Here is a 5,000-nt window from a genome sequence, read left to right on the forward strand (position 1 = left end):
AGTCAACACAGAGATAGCAAGAGAACACGCCATGCTAGCTTCTCATGCTGTTTTACCATAACTGAGTAGTTCAAATTTAAAATAGAAACTATATACGATACTTACAGATGTACATCACTGCTGGTAAAACGAGCTTTCAATAAAACATGGCTGCCAAAATGTTTTAAAATTGGTGATACCGGACAAGAGAAAACAGACGTTTACTCGAGAGCTACTGAGACGTTCTTCAGTTCACACTATAGTCTTGGGTGTGAATTGCATCATTCTGCTCTGAACCAAACACCCACAATGCTTTGAGGGGGAAATTCAAAAGAAAAGCCGCAGTTTTAGATCCACAATCATTAACGATCAAGAAAATATGACCAATAACAGATTTTAAAAAATTATAAAACGAACGAAATTAATGGAAAATAGTGAAGAACTTTATTTGAGAATGAACAATAATGACTAAACCATGAGAATATTGAATATTAAGATCAATTTAAAATACTTAGAAATAGGGCATCACTTAAGGTCATATTTGTTAATGATGCAACATTAAGATTAAGTAGTTTTCATGTCGCAATAACCTTATTGTAAAGTGTTACCACATAGCTAAGCTTCTAATGCTTTTATACATTTTCTATTGTCATATGAAATATATAAATAATGTGCAAGAAATGGAGTGAGAAAAAAGGGATTTTTAAAGTTACTTTGTAAGAATGGAGAAATGTTTGGAAAACTATAAAACAGAGAATGATATTCCTGTGCACATTTGTGAACGGAGGAATCAAAAACCATCTTATTCTTTTTTCTTATTCTTATTAAACCAATATTCTTCATTTAAATAATTAATGTGCAGAATAAAGGGGCGGGGCCTGGTTGAGTTAGTTAGTCGTGTGTTAAACTGCTGGTTATGGTAAGAGCGGGACATTTCCCAAACACACTCGAAGCGCTCGACCAATCACAACACACTGCTCCAGCCAACCAATCAGAGCACAGTGTGCTCTTCAGAAGGAGGGGCTTCATAGAGACAGGAAGTAAACAGAGCGTTACTGACAGACTGGGAAGAGAGGAGCCGCAACAATGGAGAATATGAGGAAAATAATCAACATTCAAGCAGGAAAACCTGTTCTAGTAGAGAAACAACAACATTAAGACTTTGTAAAAGGGCAGAATAGCCCAACTTCCAACTTTTTTACACCCCAACTTCTTGTTTCAGAACAACTGCACTCATCAAGTGATCCAATGGGGATTCAAGCCTGAAATATTCCCGAGCAACAGCCAAAAATGCCTGATCAGCTCCAACAGAAACATCGGAAACACACTGAGAGTCTGAGGAGATGAAGGGCCCTCGGATCAGCGGGACGGGCCCCTGTGGGACACCAGCGCACACGTGTGTGTGTGTGTGTGTGTTGTGTAATCTCAGACGGGATCTCTCACTAAAGAATGTGCAGTGCTGTGCAGCCTGACATAACTGCGTTACATAACCCCGTGTGACCCTGCGGATGCCACTGTTTACAGCCTCCGTTCCGACGCTTTCAGCTGTAAATCCACAAACAAAAGCTCTTTCTCTCACCAGAGCTGGACGCCACGACACAACAGTAGAAATGTGCCAGCCAGCAGAGATTATGAGCAGTTATACTGAGCCAGACACATCAGCGTGGCCATTTACACGTGTGAATATGGTGAAGAGTGAACATGCGTGTCATAACGAAGTCAAGATGAGGTTTCCGGCACGATAAGAACAAGAGTTTACATGTGTGCAGATGCTGAGAAACTCATCACAATAATATAGATTTCAACTGATGTGCATCACAGGTTGTGTATATCGGCAATTTTTTTATTTCAAGTACATAAGATTGAAATTACTCCATAGCGATAGCTGTAACTAAGGGCGTTTTCACACCGAGGTCCGAACCAAAGTTCATGTTTTGATACATTTTATACATGCGGTTAGTTTTGGTTTGGTTTCACATTGCACTAATGCGAGCGCACTAAAGCACTTTACATGACGTACTCGCGTCCTGTCGTCATCATCTCTGTGGGCTGCATCTCGACATTGATTGGTTTGTAAACGGATGTGCGTCTGACGTCAGCGTGATGTCAGTTCGCCCGGTAACTTTGATAAGACGAATGAACAGACGCATATCGTTGCCACTATACTGTTATTATTACGGCATTACTCCCTGCAGCTCCAGCTATACTCCAGGCTAGGGGTGGAACGGTACACAGAAGTCACGGTTCGGCTCAAACCTCGGTTCAGACGTCACGGTTCGGTACAATGGAGGGAAAAGCAAAACAGAAATGCAGAAGGCTTGTGCACGTCTCAGGCTGGACCACCAAAGGAAAATAAATGTATTTTTTAAATAAGTTGTATTAATAAAGTAAAGGCATAGAACCAGTTTATTTGTAGTGCACTGACAATAGTTTTATATAATTAGTTTATTAATTAAATTAATAAAAAGACAAAAAGATCTTGAGATGTTTGGTAATAGTACCTGAATTAATTTAAAATTAATTTGCTATATTTCAGATTAAAATATTTGTTTTCCTTAAAATTTTAATTAACAGTAACTTAAACACTTTGCAGTTTGAATGATGTCCAGTATAAACTAAATGACGGAGTATGTTTTTATGTTTCCAATGTTCGATCGCGCCCGCGCCTCACACACACACACACACACACACACACACACACACACACACACACACACACACACACACACAAATATAAGTAAACACTTTGTGACTTTTCGATCGCGCTCGTGCCTCTCTCTCTCTCTCTCTCTCTCTCACATACACACACACAACATATTCCAGCATTGCAATCTTTACATCGCAGCCCGCTTCAGAGCTAAGGCCGAGCTACAGATTAGGTGTCCCTAAAGAACCCGCATATCTAACAGTAGTTCCGCATTACATTAATAAATTTGCACGCGAGTTTTATTTATTTTTATACCATGGATTCTGCGTGTATATTCATGTACCGAACCCTGACGCCCGTACCGTTTCGTTTCAATACGAATACATGTACCGTTCCACCCCTACCCGAGGCTAGTTCACATTCGCCAAATGAACGTCCTCGTTGTGCGAACATTTTATGGTCGCCGGCAGGAAAGGAGGAGAAGACTCGAGCAATCCAGCGGGAACCACCGGATCTTCCTGTAAATGTTCTGAAAGTCCGAACCAAACAGAAAATGCGTTCACACTAGAGACGAACAAAACCTTTGCTCAGTTTGATCCGGACCGAGACTACCTCTTTTCGTCTGACCAAATTTGGTCTGTTTGATCCGGATCGTGGTCTGGGAGAGGATTCACACCTGTAATTTTGATTCGGATCAAACTGAAAAGTCAGAAAATCCGGATTAAACAAGGTAGGTGTGAAAGGGCCCTAACTAATTAACTAATAAAGCATTACCGAACAATAATAAAGAACCAGAACAATTTCAGTCAAGACCACTGCGAACACAAAACCTGAATGTCTGTTACAGTTAAATACAGTTCAGAAAGAGACATTCGCGCAGCTCAGGGTTCCCACACCTCGGTTAACTTCAAATTCAAGGATCTTTCAAGGACTCTCCAGGTCCAATACCCTCAAACTCAAGGACTTGATGTGGGAACACATTTGTTGTGTCCAACAACACAGGTACCATCGTAGTGGTTTTGTGCACGCCATGGCAACGTACAAAACAAAGCACCTCACGCGGGAAACACTTAAAGGGTTAGTTCATCCAAAAATGAAAATTCGGTCAGTAATTACTCTCCCTCATGTTGTTCCGAACCCGTAAGACTTTCGTTAATCTTCGAAACACAAATTAAGATATTTTTGATGAAATCTGAGAGCTGGCTCACTCCTCCATAGGCTTCTCTGTAATCGAGATCTGCCATCCCAGAAAAGTTAGTAAAGACATCGTTAAAATAGTCCAAGTGTCTACAGTGGCTCAACCTTAAGTTTATCAAGCGACGAGAATACTTTTCGTGTAGAATGTACAGAACGTAGGCTCACTATTGGCCAGCATCACACACATGACCAGCGTCGGCCAATAGTGAGCCTCCGTTCTGACGTACGACCCAGAAGCGCTGCGCTGTTACACTACGTGAACTCACTCAGAGGAACACAGGAGAACATGAAGAGTTGAATTTTTATTTTTGCGCACAAAAAAGTATTCTCGTCGCTTGATAAACTGAAGGTTGAGCCACTGTAGTCACTTGGACTATTTTAACGATGTCTTTACTAACTTTTCTGGCGTAAATCAAGCAAGCTAGTGTGCAAAGGCCACGAAGTGTTGGTGAAATAACACATTAGCGGACCGGAGGGAATAATAGGGACTTTTTTCCAGAAAACTTCTTGCACAAAATAAATTCAAGCAATTTCTTTGTTTATGGCGTTACGGCTGCATTTCTGCTGCTCCATAAACACTCCATAATTAATTATTCAGAGTATTTTTAAGTGCACATGACAACAATACCGTGCATGTTCATTATCGTGATATATCGCATTAATGTATGTGCAATACCATTATTGCTATATAACAAACACTGTGTATAAATGCAGTGGAATTTAATTTGTTTCTACATTAAAACACTTGTATTAATATGAATTTCAACTGATGTGTTTATATTAAATGTCTCATCCAATCAGACTTGAGTTTAAACTTACCTTTTTATATATTACATTACTAAGTTACATTGCATGTTACATATTTATAATAAGCTCTAATTTTTTATATATAAAAATTACTATATCATTTGAATAAATTAATCAAAATAAATGGTAACACTTTACAATAAGGTTCCATTAGTTAGCATGAACTAACAATAAAAATACTTCAAGCATTTATTAATCTTAGTTGATGTTAATGTTAACATTTATTAACACATTATTAAAATCAAAAGTTTTTTCTGTTAATATTATTTAATAGACCTGACCGTGTTTTTATTAAATAATGTTAACAAAGTTAATAAATACTGTAACAAATGTATTTCTCATTGTTAGTTAATGCATCAACCAATGCTAA

The 5,000-nt window shown here is 38.8% G+C and overlaps 1 protein-coding gene and 1 long non-coding RNA gene across 2 annotated transcripts in view; both read right to left on the bottom strand.

Annotated features, from left to right (window-relative positions):
* The window catches only part of mtpn (myotrophin), a 15,447-nt gene that overhangs the window by 3,965 nt on the left and 6,482 nt on the right, over window positions 1–5,000 (bottom strand). The window lies entirely within an intron of this gene.
* Window positions 2,591–5,000, bottom strand: part of LOC309496767 — a 2,613-nt gene continuing 203 nt past the window's right edge. Inside the window, exons 1-2 of the long non-coding RNA XR_014205233.1 lie at window positions 4,168–5,000; window positions 2,591–4,034 (exon numbers count right to left, since the gene is read on the bottom strand). The exon at window positions 4,168–5,000 is cut by the window's right edge and continues 203 nt beyond it. This is a non-coding gene — a long non-coding RNA (uncharacterized lncRNA). The remainder of the gene's footprint in view (window positions 4,035–4,167) is intronic.

The sequence above is a fragment of the Leuciscus leuciscus genome (assembly GCF_965113295.1).
Source record: "Leuciscus leuciscus genome assembly, chromosome: 4".
Lineage (NCBI taxonomy): Eukaryota > Metazoa > Chordata > Actinopteri > Cypriniformes > Leuciscidae > Leuciscus > Leuciscus leuciscus.